General features: G+C 54.5%; 1 long non-coding RNA gene across 3 annotated transcripts in view; it reads left to right on the plus strand.

The window, feature by feature from the left end:
- LOC135329741 (uncharacterized) overlaps positions 1-25,343 on the plus strand; it is a 78,086-nt gene extending 52,743 nt beyond the window's left edge. Inside the window, exons 1-4 of one of the 3 annotated variants that reach the window (XR_010391350.1) lie at positions 23,961-24,017; positions 24,264-24,997; positions 25,082-25,137; positions 25,238-25,343. This is a non-coding gene — a long non-coding RNA (uncharacterized LOC135329741). Of the gene's footprint in view, positions 1-23,960; positions 24,018-24,263; positions 24,998-25,081; positions 25,138-25,237 lie in introns of those variants that run through there. The other 2 variants (XR_010391349.1, XR_010391351.1) reach the window with 2 other exon arrangements.
- The last annotated feature ends 332 nt before the right edge of the window (positions 25,344-25,675 follow it).

Here is a 25,675-nt window from a genome sequence, read left to right on the forward strand (position 1 = left end):
CTGGATCCCTCTTTTCCACAGAACTGGCCCCCCAGCTCTCTTCTGGGCCCCCAGACCCCTTAGACTCCCTCTAGTCTCCTGGCAACCCCTCCAGTTTTCTCCCTTCTTCCCCAGAGGCATTTCTGGACCATGTAGACGCCTTAGCACCCCTCTAGTGTGCTCTGGACCCTTCTTTTCCACAGAATGAGGCCCCTCAGCTCTCTTCGAGCCGCCCAGGCCCCTTAGACAGCCTCTAGTCTCCTTTCAATCCCTCCAGATTTCTCCCTTCTTCCCCAGAGCCATTTCTTGAATACCTACATGCCTTAGCACCCCTCTAGTGCGCTCTGGACCACTCTTTTCCACAGAATTGGGCCCCCCAGCTCTCTTCAGAAACCTCAGACTCCTTGGACATCCTCTAGTCTCCTGGCAACCCCTCCAGATTTCTCCCTTCTTCCCCAGAGGCATTTCTGGATCATGTACACGGCTTAACACCCCTCTTCTGCACTCTGGACCCCTCTGTTCCACAGAATTGGGCCCCCCAGCTGTCTTCTGGCACCCAGGCCCCTTAGACACCCTCTAGCCTCCTGGCAACCCCTCCAGATTTCTCCCTTCTTCCCCAGAGGCGTTTCTGAACCATGTAGACGCCTTAGCACCCCTCTAGTGCGCTCTGGACCCCTCTTTTCCACAGAATGGGCCCCCCCAGCTCTCTTCTGGCCCCCCAGACCCCTTAGACACCCTCTACTCTCCTGGCAACCCCTCCAGGTTTCTCCCTTCTTCCGCAGAGGCATTTCTTGAAAGTGTAGACCCCTTAGCACCCCTCTAGTGCAATCTGGAGCCCTCTTTTCCACAGAATGGGGCCCCCCAGCTCTCCTCTGGCCCCCAGGCCCCTTAGACACCCCCTAGTCTCCTTGCAACCCCTCCAGATTTCTCCTTTCTTCCCCAGAGGCATTTCTCGACCATGTAGACACCTTAGCACCCCTCTAGTGCACTCTGGACCCCTCTTTTCCACAGAATGGGGCCCCCGAGCTCTCTTCTGGCCCCCCCCCAGACCCCTTAGACACCCTCTAGTCTCCTCGCAACTCCTCCAGATTGCTCCCTTCTTGCTCAGAGCCATTTCTTGACAGTGTAGATGCCCCTTAGCACCCCTTTAGTGCACTCTGTACCCCTCTTTTCTGCACAATTGTATTCCCAACTCTCTTCTGGCCCCCAGACCCCTTAGACACCCTCTAGTCTAATGGCAACCCCTCCAGATTTCTCCCTTCTTCCCCAGAGGCATTTCTGGACAGTGTAGACGCCTTAGCACCCTTCTAGTGCGCTCTGGAGCCCTCTTTTCCACAGAATTGGGCCCCCGAGCTGTCTTCTGGCTCCCCAGACCCCTTAGACACCCTCTAGTCTCCTGGCTACCCCTCCAGATTTCTCCCTTCTTCCCCAGAGACATTTCTGGACCATGTAGACACCTTAGCACCCCTCTAGTGTGCTCTGGACCCCTTTTTTCCACAGAATGGGGCCTCCAGTTCTCTTCTGGCCCCCCAGGCCCCTTAGACACCCTCTAGTCTCCTCGCAACCCCTCCAGATTTCTCCCTTCTTCCCCAGAGGCATTTCTTGACAGTTTAGACCACTTACCACTCCTCTACTGCGCTCTGGACCCCTCTTTTCTACACATTGTCCCCCCCAGATATGTTCTGCTCCCCCAGACCCCTTAGACACGCTCTAGTCTCCTGGCAACCCCTCCAGATTTCTCCCTTTTTCCCCAGAGACATTTCTTGACAGTGTAGACGCCTTAGCACCCCTCTAGTGCGCTGGACCCCTCTGTTCCACAGAATGGGCCCCCAGCTCTCTTCTGGCCCCCAGGCCCCTTAGACACCCTCTAGTCTTCTCAGAACCCCTCCAGATTTCTCCTTTCTTCCCCAGAGGCATTTTTTGAGAGTGTAGACCCCTTAGCACCCCTCTAGTGCACTCTGTACCCCTCTTTTCTGTACAGTTGTGTCCCCCAGATATCTTTGCGACCTCCAGACCCCTTAGACCCCCTCTAGTCTCCTGGCAACCCCTCCAGATTTCTCCCTTCTTCCCCAGAGGCATTTCTTGACAGTGTAGATGCCCTAGCACCCGTCTGGTGCGCTCTGGATCCTTCTTTTCCACATAATTGGGCCCCCCAGCTCTCTTCGAGCTGCCCAGGCCCCTTAGACACCCTCTAGTCTCGTCGCAATCCCTCCAGATTTCTCCCTTCTTCCCCAGAGCCATTTCTTGACAGTGTAGACACCTTAGCACCCCTCTAGTGCGCTGTAGATCCCTCTTTTCCACAGAATGGGGCCCCCCAGCTCTCTTCTGGGCCCCCAGACCCCTTAGACACCCTCTAGTCTCCTGGCAACCCCTCCAGATTTCTCCCTTCTCCCCCAGAGGCATTTCTGGACCATGTAGATATCTTAGTACCCCTCTAGTGCACTCTGGACCCCTCTGTTCCACAGAATGGGGACCCCAGCTGTCTTCGGGCCCCCCAGGCCCCTTAGACAGCCTCTAGTCTCCTCGCAACCCCTCCAGATTTCTCCCTTCTTCCCCAGAGGCATTTCTGGACAGTGTAGACGCCTTAGCACCCCTCTAGTGCGCTCTGGACCTCTCTTTGCCACAGAATTGGGCACCTTAGCCCTCTTTTGGCCCCCAGACCCCTTAGACACCCTCTAGTTTTCTTGCTACCCCTCCAGGTTCAGATTTCTCCCTTCTTCCCCAGAGGCATTTCTTGACAGTGTAGACGCCTTAGCACCCCTCTAGAGTGCGCTGGACCCCTCTATTCCACAGAATGGGCCCCCCAGCTCTCTTCTGGCCCCCAGGCCCCATAGACACCCTCTAGTCTCCTCACAACCCCTCCAGATTTCTCCCTTCTTCCTCAGAGCCATTTTTGGACAGTGTAGACCCCTTAGCACCCTTCTAGAGTGCGCTGGACCCCTCTTCTCTACACAGTTTTGCCCCCCAGATATCTTTGGGACCTCCAGCCCCCTTAGACACCCTCTAATCTCCTGGCAACCTCTCCAGATTTCTCCCTTCTTCCCCAGAGGCATTTCTGGATCATGTAGACACCTTAGCACCCCTCTAGTGTGCTCTGGACCCCTCTTCTCCACAGAATGGGGCCCTCCAGCTCTTTTCTGGCCCCTTAGACACCCTCTAGTCTCCTGGCAACCCCTCCAGATTTCTCCCTTCTTGCCCAGAGGCATTTCTTGACCATGTAGACGCCTTAGCACCCCTCTAGTGCGCTCTGGACCCCTCTGTTCCACAGAATGGGGCCCCCCAGCTCTCTTCAGAAACCTCAGACTCCTTGGACATCCTATAGTCTCCTTGCAACCCCTCCAGATTTCTCCCTTCTTCCCCAGAGGCATTTCTGGATCATGTAGACACCTTAGCACCCCTCTAGTGTGCTCTGGACCCCTCTTCTCCACAGAATGGGGCCCTCCAGCTCTTTTCTGGCCCCTTAGACACCCTCTAGTCTCCTGGCAACCCCTCCAGATTTCTTCCTTCTTGCCCAGAGGCATTTCTTCACCATGTACACGACTTAACACTCCTCTTCTGCACTCTGGAGCCCTCTGTTCCACAGAATTGGGCCCCCCAGCTCTCTTCTGGCCCCCAGGCCCCTTATACATCCTCTAGTCTCCTCGCAGTCCCTCCAGATTTCTCCCTTCTTCCCCAGAGCCATTTCTTGACAGTGTAGACACCTTAGCACCCCTGTAGTGCACTCTGGACCCCTCTTTTCCACAGAATGGGCCCCCCAGCTCTCTTCTGGGTCCCCAGACCCCTTAGACACTCTCTAGTCTCCTCGCAACCCCTCCAGGTTTCTCCCTTTTTCCCCAGAGGCATTTCTTGACAGTGTAGAGGCCATAGCACCCCTCTAGTGCACTCTGGACCCCTCTTTTATACACAATTGTGCCCCCCAGATATCTTCTACTCCCCCAGACCCGTTAGACCCTCTAGCCTCCTCACAACCCCTCCACATTTCTCCCTTCTTCCCCAGAGCCATTTCTTGAATATCTACATGCATTAGCACCCCTCTTCTGCACCCTGAACCCCTCTTTTCCACAGAATTGGGACCTGCAGCTCTCTTCTGGGCCCCCAGACCCCTTAGACACCCTCTAGTGTCCTCGCAACCCCTCCAGATTTCTCCCTGCTTCTCCAGAGCCATTTCTTGACAGTGTAGACACCTTAGCACCCCTCTAGTGCGCTCTGGACCCCTCTGTTCCACAGAATGGGGCCCCCCAGCTCTCTTCTGGCCTTCCAGATGCCTTAGACACCCTCTAGTCTCCTCGCAACCCCTCCAGATTTCTCCCTTCTTCCCCAGAGGCATTTCTTGACAGTGTAGATGCCTTAGCACCTGTCCAGTGCGCTCTGGATCCTTCTTTTCCACATAATTGGGCCCCCCAGCTCTCTTCGAGCTGCCCAGGCCCCTTAGACACCCTCTAGTCTCCTCGCAATCCCTCCAGATTTCTTCCTTCTTGCCCAGAGGCATATATGGACCATGTAGATGCCTTAGCACACCTCCAGTGCGCCCTGAACCCCTCTTTTCCACAGAATGGGGACCTGCAGCTCTCTTCTGGCCCCCCAGACCCTTTAGACAGCCTCTAGTCTCCTCGCAACCCCTCCATATTTCTCCCGTCTTCCTCAGAGCCATTTCTTGACAGTGTAGACCCCTTAGCACCCCTCTAGTGCGCTCTGGACCCCTCTTTTCCACAGAATGGGGCCCCCCAGCTCTCTTCTGGGTCCCCAGACCCCTTAGACACCCTCTAGTCTCCTGGCAAACCCTCCAGATTGCTCCCTTCTTGCTCAGAGCCATTTCTTGACCAAGCAGACGACTTAGCACCCCTCTAGTGCGCGCTGGACCTCTCTGTTCCACAGAATTGGGCCCCCCAGCTCTCTTCTGGGCCCCCAGACCCCTTAGACACCCTGTAGTCTCCTCGCAACCCCTCCAGATTTCTCCCTTCTTCCCCAGAGACATTTCTGGACAGTGTAGATGCCTTAGCACCCGTCTAGTGCGCTCTGGACCCCTCTGTTCCACAGAATTGGGCCCCCCAGCTCTCTTCTGGCCCCCCAGACCCCTTAGACACCCTCTAGTGTGCTCGCAGCCACTCCAGATTGCTCCCTTCTTCCCCAGAGGCATTTCTTGAGAGTGTAGACCCCTTAGCACCCCTCTAGTGCACTCTGGACCCCTTTTTTCCACAGAATGGGGCCCCCCAGCCCTCTTCTGTGCCCCCAGACCCCTTAGACACCCTCTAGTCTCCTCGCAACCCCTCCAGATTTCTCCCTTCTTCCCCAGAGCCATTTCTTGAATACCTACATGCCTTAGCACCCCTCTAGTGCGCTCTGGACCCCTCTTTTCTACACAGTTGTGCCCCATAGGTATCTTTGGGACCTCCAGACCCCTTAGACACTCTCTAGTGTCCTCGCAACCCCTCCAGATTGCTCCCTTCTTCCCCAGAGCCATTTCTAGACCATGCACACACCTTAGCACCCCTCTAGTGCACTCTGGACCCCTCTTTTCCACAGAATGGCCCCCCCCCAGCTCTCTTCTGGCCCCCCAGACCCCTTAGACACCCTCTAGTCTCCTGGCAACCCCTGCAGATTTCTCCCTTCTTTCCCAGAGGCATTTCTGGACAGTGTAGATGCCTTAGCACCCCTCTAGTGTGCTCTGGACCCCTTTTTTCTACAGAATGGGGCCTCCAGCTCTCTTCTGGCCCCCCAGGCCCCTTAAACTCCCTCTAGTCTCCTTGCAACCCCTCCAGATTTCTCCCTTCTTCCCCAGAGGCATTTCTTGATAGTTTAGACCACTTACCACCCCTCTAGTGTGCTCTGGACCCCTCTTTTCTACACAGTTGTGCCCCTCAGATATGTTCTCCTCCCCCAGACCCCTTAGACATCCTCTAGTCTCCTCGCAACCCCTCCAGATTTCTCCCTGCTTCTCCAGAGCCATTTCTTGACAGTGTGGACACCTTAGCACCCCTCCAGTGCGCTCTGGAGCCCTCTTTTCCACAGAATGGGCCCCCGCAGCTCTCTTCTGGCCCCCCAGACCCCTTAGACACCCTCTAGTCTCCTCGCAACCCCTCCAGATTTCTCCCTTCTTCGCCAGAGGCATTTCTGGACCATATAGACGCCATAGGACCCCTCTAGTGCGCTCTGGACCCGTCTGTTCCACAGAATGGGGCCCCCTAGCACTCTTCTGGGCCCCCAGACCCCTTAGACACCCTCTAGTCTCCTGGCAACCCCTCCAGATTTCTCCCTTCTTCCCCAGAGGCATTTCTGGACCATGTAGACACCTTAGCACCCCTGTAGTGTGCTCTGGAGCCCTCTTTACCACAGAATGGGCACCCCCAGCTCTCTTCTGGCCCCACAGACCCCTTATACACCCTCTAGTCTCCTCACAAGCCCTCCAGATTTCTCCCTTCTTCCCCAGAGGCATTTCTTGACCGTGTAGACGTGTTAACACCCCTCTAGTGCACTCTGGACCCCTCTTTTCTATACAGTTTTCCCCCCAGATAATTTTGGAACCTCTAGACCCCTTAGAACGCCTCTAGTCTCCTGGCAACTCCTCCAGATTTCTCCCTTCTTCCCCAGAGGCATTTCTGGACCATGTACGCAGCTTAGCACCCCTCTAGTGCACACTGGACCACTCTTTTCCACAGAATGGGGACCCCAGCTGTCTTTGGGCCCCCCGGCCGCTTACACACCCTGTAGTCTCCTCGCAACCTCTCCAGATTTCTCCCTTCTTCCCCAGAGCCCTTTCTTGACAGTGTAGATGCCTTAGCACCCCTCTAGTGCGCTCTGGACCCCTCTTTATCACAGAATTGGGCCCTCCAGATTTCTTTGGGACCTCCAGACCCCTTAGACACCCTCTAGTCTCCTCGCAACCCCTCCAGATTTCTCCCTGCTTCCCCAGAGGCAGTTCTTGACAGTGTAGACACCTTAGCACCTCTCCAGTGCACTCTGGGCCCCGCTTTTCCCCAGAATGCCCCCCCCCCAGCTTTCTTCTGGCCCCTAGAGCCTTTAGACACCCTTTAGTCTCCTCGCAACCTCTCCAGATTGCTCCCTTCTTCCCCAGAGCCCTTTCTTGACAGTGTAGACACCTTAGCACCCCTCTAGTGCGTTCTGGAGCCCTGTTTTCCACAGAATGGGGGCCCCCAGCTCTCTTCTGGCCCCACAGACCCCTTAGACACCCTCTAGTCTCCTGGCAACCCCTCCAGATTTCTCCCTTCCTCTTCAGAGCCATTTCTTGAGAGTGTAGATGCCTTAGCACGTCTCTAGTGTACTCTGGACCCCTCTTTTCCACAGAATGGGGACCCCAGCTGTCTTCGGGCCCCCCAGGCCCCTTAGACACCCTCTAGTCTCCTCGCAACCCCTCCAGATTTCTCCCTTCTTCCTCAGAGCCATTTCTTGACAGTGTAGATGCCATAGCACCCCTGTATTGTGCTTTGGACCCCTCTTTTCCACAGAATTGTGCCCCCCAGATATCTTTGGGACCTCCAGACCCCTTAGACACCCTCTAGTCTCCTGGCAACCCCTCCAGATTTCTCCCTTCTTCCCCAGAGGCATTTCTTGACAGTGTAGATGCCTTAGCACCCCTTTAGTGTGCTCTGGACTCCTCTTTTCTACAGAATTGGGCCCCCCAGTTCTCTTCTGGCCCCCCAGGCCCTTAGACACCTTCTAGTGTCCTCGTAACCCCTCCAGATTTCTCCCTTCTTCGCCAGAGGCATTTCTGGACAGTGTAGACGCCTTAACACCCCTCTAGTGTGCTCTGTACTCCTTTTTTTCACAGAATTGGGACCCCCGCATGTCTTCTCGGCCTGTACCCCATTGGACATCCTCTAGTCTTCTCGCAACACCTCCATATTTCTCCCTTCTTCCCCAGAGGCATTTCTTGACCATGTACACCTGTTAGAACCCCTCTAGTGCGCTCTGGACCCCTCTTTTCTATACAGTTGTGTCCCCCAGATATCTTTGGGACCTCCAGACCCCTTAGACACCCTCTAGTCTACTAGCAACCCCTCCAGATTTCTCCCTTCTTCCCCAGAGCCATTTCTTGACAGTGTACACGCCTAAGCACCCCTCTAGTGCACTTTGGATCCCTCTTTTCCACAAAATTGGGCCCCCCAGCTCTCTTGTGGCCCCCAGACCCCTTAGACACCCTCTAGTCTCCTGGCAACCCCTCCAGATTTCTCCCTTCTTCCCCAGAGCCATTTCTAGACCATGTAGACGCCTTAGCACCGCTCTAGTGTGCGCTGGAGCCCTCTATTCCACAGAATGGGGCTCCCCACCTTTCTTCGGAAACCTCAGCCCCCTTAGACACCCTCTAGTCTCCTCGCAACCCCTCCAGATTTCTCCCTTCTTCCCCAGAGGCATTTCTGGACCATGTAGACACCTTAGCACCCCTCTAGTGCGCTCTGGACCCCTCTTTTCCACAGAATGGGGCTCCCCACCTCTCTTCGGAAACCTCAGCCCCCTTAGACACCCTCTAGTCTCCTGGCAACCCCTCCAGATTGCCCCATTCTTCCCCAGAGGCATTTCTTGACCATGGAGACACCTTAGCACCCCTCTAGTGTGCTCTGGACTACTCTTTTCCACAGAATGGGGACCCCAGCTGTCTTTGGGCCCCCCAGGCCCCTTAGACACCTTCTAGTCTCCTCGCAACCCCTCCAGATTTCTCCCTTCTTCCCCAGAGCCATTTCTTGACAGTGTAGACCACTTGCCACCTCTCTAGTTCCTTCTGGACCCCTCCTTTCCACAGAATGGGGCCCCCCAGATGTCTTTGGGCCCCTCAGACTCATTAGACACTCTCTAGTCTCCTGGCAACCTCTCCAGATTTCTCCCTCCTTCCCCAGAGGCATTTATGGACAGTGTGGACACCTTAGCACCCCTGTAGTGTGCTCTGGACCCCTCTTTTGTACACAATTGTGCTCCGCAGATATCTTTGGGACCTCCACACCCCTTAGACCCCCTCTAGTCTCCTCGCAACCCCTCCAGATTGCTCCCTTCTTCCCCAGAGGCATTTGTGGACCATGTAGACACCTTAGCACCCCTCTAGTGCACTCTGGACCCCTCTTTTCCACAGAATAGGGCCCCCCAGCTCTCTTCTGGCCCCCCAGACCCCTTAGACACCTTGCAGTCTCCTCACAACCCCTCCAGATTTCTCCCTCCTTCCCCAGAGGCATTTCTTGACCGTGTGGACACCTTAGCACCCCTGTAGTGTGCTCTGGACCCCTCTTTTGTACACAATTGTGCTCCCCAGATATCTTTGGGACCTCCACACCCCTTAGACCCCCTCTAGTCTCCTCGCAACCCCTCCAGATTGCTCCCTTCTTCCCCAGAGGCATTTCTGGACCATGTAGACACCTTAGCACCCCTCTAGTGCACTCTGGACCACTCTTTTCCACAGAATGGGGCCCCCCTGCTCTCTTCGGAAACCTCAGACTCCTTAGACCCCCTCTAGTCTCCTCGCAACCCCTCCAGATTGCTCCCTTCTTCCCCAGAGGCATTTCTAGACAATGCACACAACTTAGCACCCCTCTAGTGCACTCTGGATCCCTCTTTTCCACAGAATAGGGCCCACCAGCTCTCTTGTGGCCCCCCAGACCCCATAGACACCCTCTAGTCTCCTTGCAATCCCTCCAGATTTCTCCCTTCTTCCCCAGAGGCATTTCTAGACCATGTAGACCTGTTAGAACCCCTCTAGTGTGCTCTGGACCCCTCTTTTCTATACAGTTGTGTCCCCCAGGTATCTTTGGGACCTCCAGACCGCTTAGACAGCCTCTAGTCTCCTCGCAACCCTCCAGATTTCTCTCCTCGTCCCCAGAGCCATTTGTGGACAGGGTAGATGCCTTAGCACCCCTCTAGTGCACTCTGGAGCCCTCTGTTACACAGAATTGGGCCCCAGATCTCTTCTGGGCCCCCAGCCCCCTTAGACTCCCTCTAGTCTCCTCGCAACCCCTCCAGATTTATCTCTTCTTCCGCAGAGGCATTTCTTAACAGTGTAGATGCCTTAGCACCCCTCTAGTGCGCTCTGGACCCCTCTTTTCCACAGAATTGGGTCCCCCAGCTCTCTTCTGGGCCCTCAGACCCGTTAGACACCCTCTAGTCTCCTGGCAACCCCTCCAGATTTCTCCCTTCTTCCCCAGAGGCATTTCTGGACCATGTAGACACCTTAGCACCCCTCTAGTGCACTCTGGACCCTTCTTTTCCACAGAATGGGGACCCCAGCTGTCTTCGGGCCCCCCAGGCCCCTTAGACACCCTCTAGTCTTCTCGGAACCCCTCCAGATTTCTCTCTTCTTCCCCAGAGCCATTTCTGGACAGTGTAGATGCCTTAGCACCCCTCTAGTGCGCTCTGGACCCTCTTTTCTACACAGTTGTGCCCCCCAGATATCTTTGGGACCTCCAGACTCGTTAGACACCGTCTAGTCTCCTCGCAACACCTCCAGATTGCTCCCTTCTTCCCCAGAGGCATTTCTGAACCATGTAGATGCCTTAGCACCCCTCTAGTGTGCTCTGGAGCCCTCTTTATCACAGAATTGGGCCCTCCAGGTTTCTTTGGGACCTCCAGACCCCTTAGACACCCTCTAGTCTCCTCGCAACCCCTCCAGATTGCTCCTTTCTTCCCCAGAGGCATTTCTAGACCATGTAGACGCCTTAGCACCCCTCTAGTGCGCTCTGGACCGCTGTTTTCTACACAGTTGTTCCCCTCAGATATCTTTGGGATCTCCAGACTCATTAGACACGCTCTAGTCTCCTCGCAACCCCTCCAGATTTCTCCCTTCTTCCCCAGAGGCATTTCTTGACCATGTAGACGTCTTAGCACCCCTCTAGTGCACTCTGGACCACTCTTTTCCACAGAATGGGGCCCCTCAGCTCTCTTCGGAAACCTCAGACTCCTTAGACCCCTTCTAGTCTCCTCGCAACCCCTCCAGATTGCTGCCTTCTTCCCCAGAGGCATTTCTAGAGAATGCACACAACTTAGCACTCCTGTAGTGGGCTCTGGACCCCTCTTTTCCACAGAATTGGGCACCCCAACTCTCTTCTGGCCCCCCAGACCCCTTAGACACCCTCTATTCTCCTCGCAACCGCTCCAGATTTCTCCCTTCTTGCCCAGAGGCATTTCTAGACCATGTAGACGCCTTAGCACCCCTCTAGTGCACTCTGGAGCCCTCTTTTCCACAGAATTGGGCCCCCCAGCTCTCTTTTGGGCCCCCAGACCCCTTAGACACCCTCTAGTCTCCTGGCAACCCCTCCAGATTTCTCCCTTCTTCCCCAGAGGCATTTCTGCACTATGTAGACACCTTAGCACCCCTCTAGTGCACTCTTGACCACTCTTTTCCACAGAATGGGGACCCCAGCTGTCTTCGGGCCCCCCAGGCTTCTTAGACACCCTGTAGTCTCTTCGCAACCCCTCCAGATTTTTCTCTTCTTCCCCAGAGGCATTTCTGGACAGTGTAGATGCCTTAGCACCCCTGTAGTGCGCTCTGGACTCCTCTTTTCTACACAGTTGTGCCCCCCACATATCTTTGGGACCTCCAGACTTGTTAGACACCCTCTAGTCCACTGGCAACCCCTCCAGATTTCTCCCTTCTTCCCCAGAGGCATTTCTAGACCATGGAGACACCTTAGCACCCCTCCAGTGGGCGCTGGACCTCTCTGTTCCACAGAATTGGGCCCCCCAGCTCTCTTCTGGGCCCCCAGACCCCTTAGACACCCTCTAGTCTCCTCGCAACCCCTCCAGATTTCTCACTGCTTCCCCAGAGGCATTTGTGGACCATGTAGATGCCTTAGCACCCCTCTAGTGCGCTCTGGACCTCTCTTTTCCACAGAATGGGCATCCCCAGCTCTCTTCTGGCCCCCCAGACCCCTTAGACACCCTCTAGTCTCCTCACAACCCCTCCAGATTTCTCCCTTCTTCCTCAGAGCCATTTCTTGACAGTGTAGACCACTTAGCACCCCTCTAGTGCACTCTGGACCACTCTTTTCCACAGAATGGGGACCCCAGCTGTCTTCGGGCCCCCCAGGCCCCTTACACACCCTCTAGTCTCCTCGCAACCTCTCCAGATTTCTCCCTTCTTCCTCAGAGCCATTTCTTGACAGTGTAGATGCCATAGCACCCCTCTAGTGCGCTCTGGACCCCTCTTTTCTACACAGTTGTGCCCCCCAGATATCTTTGGGACCTCCAGACCCCTTAGACATCCTCTAGTGTCCTCGCAACCCCTCCAGATTGCTCCCGTCTTCCCCAGAGCCATTTCTGGACAGTGTAGACACCTTAGCACCCCTCTAGTGTGCTCTGGACCACTCTGTTCCACAGAATGGGGCCCCCCAGCTCTCTTCTGGCCCCCCAGACCCCTTAGACACCCTCTAGTCTCCTGGCAACCCCTCCAGGTTTCTCCCTTCTTCCTCAGAGCCATTTCTTGACAGTGTAGACGCCTTAGCACCCCTCTAGTGCACTCTGGACCCCTCTTTTCCACAGAATGGGGCCCCCCAGATATCTTTGGGACCTCCAGCCCCCTTAGACACACTCTAGTCTCCTGGCAATCCCTCCAGATTTCTCCCTTCTTGCCCAGAGGCATTTCTTGACCATGGAGACAACTTAGCACCCCTCTAGTGCGCTCTGGACCCCTCTTTTCCACAGAATGGGGACCCCAGCTGTCTTCGGGCCCCCCAGGCCCCTTAGACACCTTCTAGTCTCCTCGCATCCCCTCCAGGTTTCTCCCTTCTTGCCCAGAGGCATTTCTTGACAGTGTAGACACCTTAGCACCCCTCTAGTGTGCTCTGGACCCCTCTTTACCACAGAATGGGCACCCCCAGCTCTCTCTTGGCCCCCCAGACCCCTTAGACACCTTGCAGTCTCCTCACAACCCCTCCAGATTTCTCCCTTCTTCCCCAGAGGCATTTCTTGACCATGGAGACACCTTAGCACCCCTCTAGTGTGCTCTGGACCCCTCTTTTGTACACAATTGTGCTCCCCAGATATCTTTGGGACCTCCACACCCCTTAGACACCCTCTAGTCTCCTCGCAACCCCTCCAGATTTCTCCCTTCTTCCCCAGAGGCATTTCTAGACAATGCACACAACTTAGCACCGCTCTAGTGCACTCTGGACCCCTCTTTTCCACAGAATAGGGCCCCCCAGCTCTCTTCCGGCCCCCCAGACCCCTTAGACACCCTCTAGTCTCCTCGCAACCCCTCCAGATTTCTCCCTTCTTCCTCAGAGCCATTTCTTGACAGTGTAGACCACTTAGCACCCCTCTAGTGCACTCTGGACCCCTCTTTTCCACAGAATGGGGACCCCAGCTGTCTTCGGGCCCCCCAGGCCCCTTAGACACTTTCTAGTCTCCTCGCATCCCCTCCAGGTTTCTCCCTTCTTCCCCAGAGCCATTTCTTGACAGTGTAGACCATTTGCCACCTCTCTAGTGCCTTCTGGACCCCTCCTTTCCACAGCATGGGGCCCCCCAGATGTCTTTGGGCTCCTCTGACTCATTAGACACTCTCTAGTCTCCTGGCAACCCCTCCACATTTCTCCCTCCTTCCCCAGAGGCATTTCTTGACAGTGTAGACACCTTATCACCCCTCTAGTGCACTCTGGACCTCTCTTTTCCACAGAAAGGGCATCCCCAGCTCTCTTCTGGCCCCCCAGACCCCTTAGACACCTTGCAGTCTCTTCACAACCCCTCCAGATTTCTCCCTTCTTCCCCAGAGGCATTTCTTGACCGTGTAGACACCTTAGCACCCTTATAGTGTGCTCTGGACCCCTCTTTTGTACACAATTGTGCTCCCCAGATATCTTTGGGACCTCCACACCCCTTAGACACCCTCTAGTCTCCTCGCAACCCCTCCAGATTTCTCCCTTCTTCCCCAGAGGCATTTCTGGACCATGTAGACGCCTTAGCACCCCTCTAGTGCACTCTGGACCACTCTTTTCCACAGAATGGGGCCCCCCTGCTCTCTTCAGAAACCTCAGACTCCTTAGACACCCTCTAGTCTCCTCGCAACCTCTCCAGATTTCTCCCTTCTTCCCCAGAGGCATTTCTAGACAATGCACACAACTTAGCACCCCTCTAGTGCACTCTGGACCCTTCTTTTCCACAGAATAGGGCCCCCCAGCTCTCTTCTGGCCCCCCAGACCCCTTAGACACCCTCTAGTCTCCTTGCAACCCCTCCAGATTGCTCCCTTCTTCCCCAGAGGCATTTCTAGATAATGCACACAACTTAGCACCCCTCTAGTGCACTCTGGACCCCTCTTTACCACAGAATGCGCACCCCCTGCTCTCTTTTGGCCCCCCAGACCCCTTAGACACCTTGCAGTCTCCTCACAACCCCTCCAGATTTCTCCCTTCTTTCCCAGAGGCATTTCTTGACCATGGAGACACCTTAGCACCCCTCTAGTGTGCTCTGGATCCCTCTTTTCTACACAGTTGTGCCCCCCAGATATCTTTGGGACCTCCAGACCCCTTAGACATCCTCTAGTGTCCTCGCAACCCCTCCAGATTGCTCCCGTCTTCCCCAGAGCCATTTCTGGACAGTGTAGACACCTTAGCACCCCTCTAGTGCGCTGTGGACTCCTCTGTTCCACAGAATGGGGCCCCCCAGCTCTCTTCTGGCCCCCCAGGCCCCTTCGACACCCTCTAGTCTCCTGGCAACCCCTCCAGATTTCTTCCTTCTTCCCCAGAGCCATTTCTTGACAGTGTAGATGCCTTAGCACCCCTCTAGTGCACTCTGGACCCCTCTTTTCCACAGAATGGGGCCCCCCAGATATCTTTGGGACCTCCAGCCCCCTTAGACACCCTCTAGTCTCCTGGCAACCCCTCCAGATTTCTCCCTTCTTGCCCAGAGGCATTTCTTGACCATGGAGACAACTTAGCACCCCTCTAGTGCACTCTGGACCCCTCTTTTCCACAGAATGGGGACCCCAGCTGTCTTTGGGCCCTCCAGGCCCCTTAGACACCTTCTACTCTCCTCGCATCCCCTCCAGGTTTTATCCCTCCTTCCCCGGAGGCATTTCTTGACAGTGTAGACACCTTAGCACCCCTCTAGTGCGCTCTGGACCCCTCTTTACCACAGAATGGGCACCCCCAGCTCTCTCTTGGCCCCCCAGACCCCTTAGACACCTTGCAGTCTCCTCACAACCCCTCCAGGTTTCTCCCTTCTTCCCCAGAGGCATTTCTTGACCGTGTAGACACCTTAGCACCCCTCTAGTGTGCTCTGGACCCCTCTTTTGTACACAATTGTGCTCCCCAGATATCTTTGGGACCTCCACACCCCTTAGACACCCTCTAGTGTCCTCGCAACCCCTCCAGATTTCTCCCTTCTTCCCCAGAGGCATTTCTGGACCATGGAGACCACTTAGCACCCCTCTAGTGCACTCTGGACCACTCTTTTCCACAGAATGGGGACCCCAGCTGTCTTCGGGCCCCCCAGGCCCCTTAGACACCCTCTAGTCTCCTCGCAACCCCTCCAGATTTCTCCCTTCTTGCTCAGAGCCATTTCTTGACAGTGTAGATGTCATAGTACCCCTCTAGTGAACTCTGGACCCCTCTTTTCTACACAGTTGTGCCCCCCAGATATCTTTGGGACCTCCAGACCCCTTAGACATCCTCTAGTCTCCTCGCAACCCCTCCAGATTGCTCCCTTCTTCCCCAGAGGCATTTCTAGACCATGCACACAGCTTAGCACCCCTCTATTGTGCTCTGGACCACTCTTTTCCACATAATTGTGCCCCCCAGATATCTTTGGGACCTCCAGACCCCTTAGACATCCTCTAGTGTCCTCGCAACCCCTCCAGATTGCTCCCGTCTTCCCCAGAGCCATTTCTGGACAGTGTAGACACCTTAGCACCCCTCTAGTGCGCTCTGGACCCCTCTTTTCCACAGAATGGGGCCCCCCAGCTCTCTTCTGGCCCCCCAGACCCCTTAGACACCCTCTAGTCTCCTGGCAACCCCTCCAGGTTTCTCCCTTCTTCCTCAGAGCCATTTCTTGACAGTGTAGATGCCTTAGCACCCCTCTAGTGCACTCTGGACCCCTCTTTTCCACAGAATGGGGCCCCCCAGATATCTTTGGGACCTCCAGCCACCTTAGACACCTTCTAGTCTCCTCGCATCCCCTCCAGGTTTCTCCCTCCTTCCCCGGAGGCATTTCTTGACAGTGTAGACACCTTAGCACCCCTCTAGTGCACTCTGGACCCCTCTTTACCACAGAATGGGCACCCCCAGCTCTCTCTTGGCCCCCCAGACCCCTTAGACACCTTGCAGTCTCCTCACAACCCCTCCAGATTTCTCCCTTCTTCCCCAGAGGCATTTCTTGACCGTGTAGACGCCTTAGCACCCCTCTAGTGCACTCTGGACCCCTCTTTACCACAGAATGGGCACCCCCAGCTCTCTCTTGGCCCCCCAGACCCCTTAGACACCTTGCAGTCTCCTCACAACCCCTCCAGATTTCTCCCTTCTTCCCCAGAGGCATTTCTTGACCGTGTAGACGCCTTAGCACCCCTCTAGTGCACTCTGGACCACTCTTTTCCACACAATGGGGCCCCCCTGCTCTCTTCGGAAACCTCAGACTCCTTAGACACCCTCTAGTCTCCTCGCAAGCCCTCCAGATTGCTGCCTTCTTCCCCAGAGGCATTTCTAGACAATGCACACAACTTAGCACCCCTCTAGTGTACTCTGGACCCCTCTTTTCCACAGAATAGGGCCCCCCAGCTCTCTTCTGGGCCCCCAGACCCCTTAGACACCCTCTAGTCTCCTCGCAACCCCTCCAGATTTCTCCCTTCTTCCTCAGAGGCATTTCTTGACAGTGTAGACCATTTAGCACCCCTCTAGTGCACTCTGGACCACTCTTTTCCACAGAATGGGGACCCCAGCTGTCTTCGGGCCCCCCAGGCCCCTTAGACACCCTCTAGTCTCCTCGCAACCCCTCCAGATTTCTCCCTTCTTGCTCAGAGCCATTTCTTGACAGTGTAGATGCCATAGCACCCCTCTAGTGCGCTCTGGACCCCTCTTTTCTACACAGTTGTGCCCCCCAGATATCTTTGGGACATCCAGACCCCTTAGACATCCTCTAGTCTCCTCGCAACCCCTCCAGATTGCTCCCTTCTTCCCCAGAGGCATTTCTAGACCATGCACACAGCTTAGCACCCCTCTATTGTGCTCTGGACCACTCTTTTCCACATAATTGTGCCCCCCAGATATCTTTGGGACCTCCAGACCCCTTAGACACCCTCTAGTGTCCTCGCAACCCCTCCAGATTGCTCCCGTCTTCCCCAGAGCCATTTCTGGAGAGTGTAGACACCTTAGCACCCCTCTAGTGCGCTCTGGACCCCTCTTTTCCACAGAATGGGGCCCCCCAGCTCTCTTCTGGCCCCCCAGACCCCTTGGACACCCTCTAGTCTCCTCGCAATCCCTTCAGATTTCTCCCTTCTTCCTCAGAGTCATTTCTTGACAGTGTAGATGCCTTAGCACCCCTGTAGTGCACTCTGGACCCCTCTTTTCCACAGAATGGGGCCCCCCAGATATCTTTGGGACCTCCAGCCCCCTTAGACACCCTCTAGTCTCCTGGCAACCCCTCCAGATTTCTCCCTTCTTCCCCAGAGGCATTTCTTGACCATGGAGACAACTTAGCACCCCTCTAGTGCGCTCTGGACCCCTATTTTCCACAGAATGGGGACCCCAGCTGTCTTCGGGCCCCCCAGGCCCCTTAGACACCTTCTAGTCTCCTCGCATCCCCTCCAGGTTGCTCCCTTCTTCCCCAGAGCCATTTCTTGACAGTGTAGACCACTTGCCACCTCTCTAGTTCCTTCTGGACCCCTCCTTTCCATAGCATGGGGCCCCCCAGATGTCTTTGGGCCCCTCAGACTCATTAGACACTCTCTACTCTCCTGGCCACCCCTCCAGATTTCTCCCTCCTTCCCCAGAGGCATTTCTTGACAGTGTAGACATCTTATCACCCCTCTAGTGTGCTCTGGACCCCTCTTTTGTACACAATTGTGCTCCCCAGATATCTTTGGGACCTCCAGACCCCTTAGACACCCTCTATTCTCCTCGCAACCCCTCCAGATTGCTCCCTTCTTCCCCAGAGGCATTTCTAGACCATGCACACACCTTAGCACCCCTCTGTTGTGCTCTGGACTCCTCTTTTCCACAGAATTGTGCCCCCCAGATATCTTTGGGACCTCCAGACCCCTTAGACACTCTCTAGTGTCCTCGCAACCCCTCCAGATTGCTCCTGTCTTCCCCAGAGCTATTTCTGGAGAGTGTAGACACCTTAGCACCCCTGTAGTGCACTCTGGACCCCTCTTTTCCACAGAATGGGGCCCCCCAGCTCTCTTCTGGCCCCCCAGACCCCTTAGACACCCTCTAGTCTCCTCGCAAGCTCTCCAGATTGCTCCCTTCTTTCCCAGAGGCATTTCTTGACCATGGAGACACCTTAGCACCCCTCTAGTGCGCTCTGGACCCCTATTTTCCACAGAATGGGGACCCCAGCTGTCTTCGGGCCCCCCAGGCCCCTTAGACACCCTCTAGTCTCCTCGCAACCCCTCCAGATTTCTCCCTTCTTACTCAGAGCCATTTCTTGACAGTGTAGATGCCATAGCACCCCTCTAGTGCGCTCTGGACCCCTCTTTTCTACACAGTTGTACCCCCAGATATCTTTGGGACCTCCAGACCCCTTAGACATCCTCTAGTCTCCTCGCAACCCCTCCAGATTGCTCCCTTCTTCCCCAGAGGCATTTCTAGACCATGCACACACCTTAGCACCCCTCTATTGTGCTCTGGACTCCTCTTTTCCACAGAATTGTGCCCCCCAGATATCTTTGGGACCTCCAGACCCCTTAGACACTCTCTAGTGTCCTCGCAACCCCTCCAGATTGCTCCTGTCTTCCCCAGAGCTATTTTTGGACAGTGTAGACACCTTAGCACCCCTCTAGTGCACTCTGGACCCCTCTTTTCCACAGAATGGGGCCCCCCAGCTCTCTTCTGGCCCCCCAGACCCCTTAGACACCCTCTAGTCTCCTCGCAACCCCTCCAGATTGCTCCCTTCTTCCCCAGAGGCATTTCTTGACCATGGAGACACCTTAGCACCCCTCTAGTGCGCTCTGGACCCCTCTTTTCCACAGAATGGGGACCCCAGCTGTCTTCGGGCCCCCCAGGCCCCTTAGACACCTTCTAGTCTCCTCGCAACCCCTCCAGATTTCTCCCTTCTTACTCAGAGCCATTTCTTGACAGTGTAGATGCCATAGCACCCCTCTAGTGCGCTCTGGACCCCTCTTTTCTACACAGTTGTACCTCCAGATATCTTTCGGACCTCCAGACCCCTTAGACACTCTCTAGTGTCCTCGCAACCCCTCCAGATTGCTCTTGTCTTCCCCAGAGCCATTTCTTGACAGTGTAGACACCTTAGCACCCCTCTAGTGCACTCTGGACCCCTCTTTTCCACAGAATGGGGCCCCCCAGTTCTCTTCTGGCCCCTCAGACCCCTTAGACCCCCTCTAGTCTCCTCACAACCCCTCCAGATTTCTCCCTTCTTCCTCAGAGCCATTTCTTGACAGTGTAGATGCCTTAGCACCCCTCTAGTGCACTCTGGACTACTCTTTTCCACAGAATGGGGCCCCCCAGATATCTTTGGGACCTCCAGCCCCCTTAGACACCCTCTAGTGTCCTCGCAACCCCTCCAGATTTCTCCCTCCTTCCCCAGGGGCATTTCTTGACAGTGTAGACACCTTATCACCCCTCTAGTGCACTCTGGACCCCTCTTTACCACAGAATGGGCACCCCCAGCTCTCTCTTGGCCCCCCAGACCCCTTAGACACCTTCTAGTCTCCTCGTAACTCCTCCAGATTTCTCCCTTCTTCGCCAGAGGCATTTCTGGACCATGTAGTTGCCTTAACACCCCTCTAGTGTGCTCTGTACTACTTTTTTTCACAGAATTGGGACCCCCGCATATCTTCTCGGCCTGTACCCCATTGGACATCCTCTAGTCTTCTCGCAACCCCTCCATATTTCTCCCTTCTTCCCCGGAGGCATTTCTTGACAGTGTAGACGCCTTAGCACCCTTCTAGTGCCCTCCGGAGCCCTCTTTTCCACAGAATGGGGCCCCCTAGCTCTGGTCGGGCCCCCCAGGCCCCTTAGACACCCTCTAGTCTCCTCGCAACCCCTCCAGATTTCTTCCTTCTTCCCCAGAGGCATTTCTAGACCATGTAGACCTGTTAGAACCCCTCTAGTGCGCTCTGGACCACTCTCTTCTATACAGTTGTGTCCCCCAGATATCTTTGGGACCTCCAGACCCCTTAAACCCCTTCTAGTCTACTAGCAACCCCTCCCGATTTCTCCCTTCTTCCCCAGAGGCATTTATGGACAGTGTAGACACCTTAGTAGCGCTCTAGTGTGCGCTGGAGCCCTCTGTTACAGAGAATTGGGCCCCCAGCTCTCTTGTGGCCCCCAGACCCCTTAGAACACCCTCTAGTCTCCTCGCAACCCTTCCAGATTTCTGCCTTCTTCCCCAGAGGCATTTGTGGACCATGTAGACGCCTTAGCACCCCTCTAGTGCGCTCTGGACCCCTCTTTTCCACAGAATGGGGCTCCCCACCTCTCTTCGGAAACCTCAGCCCCCTTAGACACCCTCTAGTATCCTGGCAACCCCTCCAGATTTTTCCCTTCTTCCCCAGAGGCATTTCTTGACCATGGAGACACCTTAGCACCCCTCTAGTGCACTCTGGACTACTCTTTTCCACAGAATGGGGACCCCAGCTGTCTTCTGGCCCCCAGGCCCCTTAGACACCTTCTAGTCTCCTCGCAACTCCTACAGATTTCTCCCTTCTTGCCCATAGCCATTTCTTGACAGTGTAGATGCCTTAGCACCCCTCTAGTGCACTCTGGTCCCCTTTTTTCCCCAGAATGCTCCCCCCAGCTATCTTCTGGCTCCTAGAGCCCTTAGACACCCTCTAGTCTCCTCACAACCCCTCCAGATTTCTCCCTTCTTCCCCAGAGCCCTTTCTTGAATATCTGCATGCCTTAGCACCCCTCTAGTGCACCCTGAACCCCTCTTTTCCACAGAATTGGGACACCAGCTCTCTTGTGGTGCCCCAGACCCCTTAGACATTGTCTAGTCTCCTCGCAACCCCTCCAGATTTCTCCCTTCTTCCCCAGAGGCATTTCTGGACAATGCGCACAACTTAGCACCCCTCTAGTGCGCTCTGGACCCCTCTTTTCCACAGAATGGGGCTCCCCACCTCTCTTCGGAAACCTCAGCCCCCTTAGACACCCTCTAGTCTCCTGGCAACCCCTCCAGATTTCTCCCTTCTTCCCCAGAGACATTTCTTGACAGTGTAGATGCCTTAGCACCCCTCTAGTGCGCTCTGGACCCCTCTTTTCTACACAGTTGTGCCCCCCAGATATCTTTGGGACCTGCATACCCCTTAGACACCCTCTAGTCTCCTCGCAACCCCTCCAGATTTCTCTCTTCTTCCCAGAGGCATTTCTGAACCATGTAGATGCCTTAGCACCCCTCCCGTGCGCTCTGGAGCCCTCTTTATCACATAATTGGGCCCCCCAGCTCTGTTCTGGGCCCCTAGACCCCTTAGACACCCTCTAGTCTCCTCGCAACCCCTCCAGATTTCTCCCTTCGTCCCCAGAGCCATTTCTTGAGAGTGTAGACCCCTTAGCACCCCTGTAGTGTGTGCTGGACCCTTCTTTTCCACAGAATGGGCACCCCCAGCTCTCTTGTTGCCCCCATGCCCCTTAGACACCCTCTAGTCTCCTTGTAATCCCTCCAGATTTCTCCCTTCTTCCCCAGAGGCATTTATGGACCATGTAGATGCCTTAGCACCCCTCTAGTGTGCTCTGGATCCCTCTTTTCCACAGTGTGGGGCCCCCCAGCTCTCTTCTGGGCCCCCAGGCCCCTTAGACACCCTCTAGTTTCCTTGGCACTCCTCTAGATTTCTTCCTTCTTGCCCAGAGGCATTTCTTGACAGTGTAGACGCCTTAGTACCCCTCTAGTGCGCTCTGGACCCCTCTTTACCACAGAATGGGGCCCCCCATCTCTCTTCTGGCCTTCCAGATGCCTTAGACACCCTCTAGTCTCCTCGCAACCCCTCCAGATGTCTCCCTTCTTCCCCAGAGCCATTTCTTGACAGTGTAGACGCCTTAGCACCCTTCTACTGCGCTCTCAACGACTCTTTTCCACTGAATTGGGCCACCTGGCTGTCTTCGAGCCCTAATCCGATTAACCTTTTTTTTGCCTCAGAGCTCCATTTTGGATATCTAGAGTACTTTAGGACCCTGTTAGAAGCCTCAGAATTCCTGTTGAGCTTTTCTTCATGCTGTGGAGCCCTTTTTTCCCCCTACCAGACTTAGCAGCCCTCTGTTCTGCTTTGGCCTCATCTCTTGTGCTTTTATTTTTCCGTGCAGAGCTCTCTTTGTCCTCCAGACCTCTCAGCACCTCTCTAGTCCCCTCAGCAGGCTTGTAAAGGCCTTTGTCATGATCCAAAGCTGTGTTTTGGATCTCGAGTTCCCTTAGGACCCCTATAGTGCACTGAGAACCCATCTGGAGGCCTTCGTTGTGCCCCACAGCCTTGTTTTGGTCATCTGCATAGTATAAGAGCCTTCCTGTCTCCTCAGAGCACCTCCTGAGGTCAGTCATGTTAGCCAGTTTTGGTTTTTTTGCCATTTAGTCCCCTTAGGAGCCTTCTGGTCTGCTCAGAACCACTCCTGGGGTGTGGTGCTTGTTCTGCACCAGAGCTGTCCTCTGGCTGCACAGCCCCCTTTGGAATTCTCTAGTCTCCTCAGAAGCCCTTCAGATTTCTTCCTTGTTCTCCAGAGTCATTCCTTGGCCATGCGGGCTGCTTAGCACCTCTCTAGTGGCCTCTGGACTACTCTTTTGTCCTTCCTTGTTCCCTAGAGCTGTCTTTTGGCTATTTCCTTTAGGAGTTATTTAGTGGTCTCAGAATTCTTCCTGAGCCCTCTCTTATGCCCTAGAGTGCTGTTTTCATTGTTTAGGTGCCTGAGTACCCATGTTTTCTTCTGAACCCCTTTGGAGGCTTTTCTTGTTCTCTTCTGCCTTCTTTTAGTTGCTCTCTAGTCTGCGTAAGAGATATCTAATCTGCTCTGGATTCTTCTTTAGAGCTTTGTTGTGCTGCATAGACCTCTATTGGTCCTGTAGAGCTCTGAGGAACCCCTTTATTTTACTCTGGACTACTCTGTCAGCCTTTCTTTTGTGTCTGAGCTCTGTTTTGGCCCTTTAGTCCTTGTGTGACCGCTGTCATCCATTCATAACTGCTTCTGGAAGCCTTTGTTGTGCCCCAGAGCCCTGCGTGGGTTCTCCAGCCCTCTTAGCATCCCTCTTCCCTCCTCGTGCGAGTCCTCCACTTAGGCATACAGAGGTAGTATTCCCGTGGGGAACTCTCCATTCCACCCAGTGGCCCCTTTTTCTAAGCACTCTAGGTACTATACAGGAAATACCCCTGTTTGGAAGTACTCACATTACAGAAGCAGCGTTGTTCCGGGGGGTTATTTAGATATCTTGGTTTGCCCTAGAGGAAATGCTGTCTTCCTACAACAGCTGTATTCAATACAGGTGTGAAGCAATTAGAGCAGTGTGGTGTAGCATTCCCTTTATAGGTTATGTGGAATCTTGTAGTTTTCTTTCTAAGCCTAAGCAGAACTGATTTCTAGTTTTCAGTGTAAAGGCTAGTGCTAGTTAGGGTAAAAGAATTTAATAACAGACCTCCTGGTATTATGGATACAGTATATGAAGTCTTAGTAACAAAGAAGATGGTCCATTTTATCCAAGAGGTCTGTTTAGCCTTTCTGTGCTCTGCAGCCTAGCTACAGAGTGGAAGCAAAAGCCTTGCTCTTCCCTAGCCCTCTGTCTTTATGGCTGGCAGTGCTTTGCCCCTCCCCTTCCCAGGGCTTGTGGGTAGGGCAGTGGGCGGGGCTAGGGGTACATAAACCGAGGGCCTGGTGGCAGGGAGTTCATTCTGCGTTTGCTGTCCTTTGGGGTTAGTGGTCTGAACTTGTCTCGGCGAATAGCAGCATTTGCAGAAGCAAAGGTATCCAGGAAGAGTTATTGCTGCATTTGGAGATGCAAAGGCTGTTCCTTAAGATTAGAGCAACGGGATGGCTGAAGGTGGAGCCGTAAGCCTGCCAGAAAAATCGCTTAAAGCAGGCAGTTTCGGTTTTGCGTCGGTGTCTCGGCGCGGGGCGTTCAGGGGTGGAAGAGGGCTTCCGCGTCTGCAGTCGTATCTTTTGTTAACCATCAGTATTGTTTTGTTGCGTTTCTGTGTTTATTGCGGAAGGGATGCAGCTTCATCGCTCGGCTCTTTGAAGATGATGACACTCGAAGAATTGTTTGTCCCTCAGCTGGATTGCAGAGAAAAGGACAGAACAGGGGTCCCCGGAAAACATTTCCATCTACGTTTCTGCTCTACGTAGTGCTTGTGTGCCTTATGTCCAGTAATGTGGATGCATGTGAGATATCGTTCTCGTCAGCTACTGTGGTTTCCGGCTTGCTTGCCGGATGTTCTGCTGCTCCTCAGAAATATTGTCAGCTCTGTTCCAAGAGGAAGTGAGTAAGTTTTTTTTGTAGTATGCAGAGTTATGGAAGAGTCTAGACTTTATGTGAAGAGTGTGAAGAGCCAAGTGAGCATTCTTCCTGCCTGGAAGTGCAGTATGATGAGAAAGGAAGTCACATCTTTGGAAACTAAGTGCAGCTGTGAGTAAGTCCATGTGTCTGAAGGGGTCAAAAAGCAACCTCCTGCAAGCTAACGAATTCACCTCTTTTCTTGTCCAAGCCTCAGTGCTGAGAGAGGAAAAAAAACTGCTGGCCTTCTCGGGACCGGCAGGAAGCAGTTTGCAGTCTCGCCCGGCAGCTCTTTTCTTTCATCTGTGCCTGCGAACCCACTGCCATCTGCTCTTTTGTGGCTCTGCTTCTGACTCCTACCGTGGCTTCTGGGGCTGTCCGCTTTGCTTTTTCAGATACCTTGCGGGCCTTTTCCAGGCATGCCTGAGGATTTGAGGTGAGGTAGAATGGGTGAGTGTAATGGCGTGTCAGTTGTTTTACGGCTAGTCCGCAGTGCCTAGGAGAAGAGTAATTTTGTTGTTTTGTTTTTTGCAGGTGTCATGGGATTACTTTCAGTCAGGATGTGGGAGTATCGCTTTGGCGCGGTGCAGGTGAATAGAGCGACAACGGCGGTTTGGAGAGGCACGCTCTTGCAGATGAGCATGGAGGTGCCCGGCATGGGGTGTGACTGCTTGCGCTCTGGTTTGGCAGGTGATGAAGGTGAGCAAAGGAAGATTAGAGAGGATGTGGCTGCCATTGAGTGATGCCTCTTAAGGATCAAAAAGTGACCTGACCGCCCCCCCCCCGCCCCCAGCCCTGGAAAAGCTAAGGTGAGGGGCAAAGGGTGTTGGGGTTGTCTTCATTCTGTGCATGCGTGCTGATATTCAGTGTAGTAGGGAGGGCTGCTCTGGATGAGTGGTGTGTGAGGCAGAGGTGGTGGGGTGCGCATGGCAGAAAGTGAGGGTGTGGTACGTAGGGCAGCTCCAGCCTGTGTCTGTGTTGTGTAGTCTATGTGGTGTGTGTTATAGCTGTGCTATCTTTTGCTCAGGTCTTGATGTTGCTCTTGCTCTTTGTGCTCAAGGAGCACAGCCCATGCTCCACAGCGCCATCGCGGCAGGCATCCACCGCCTTTTGCCTGGCCTCAGTCAT

Source organism: Dromaius novaehollandiae, chromosome 13 (assembly GCF_036370855.1).
Source record: "Dromaius novaehollandiae isolate bDroNov1 chromosome 13, bDroNov1.hap1, whole genome shotgun sequence".
Taxonomy (NCBI): domain Eukaryota; kingdom Metazoa; phylum Chordata; class Aves; order Casuariiformes; family Dromaiidae; genus Dromaius; species Dromaius novaehollandiae.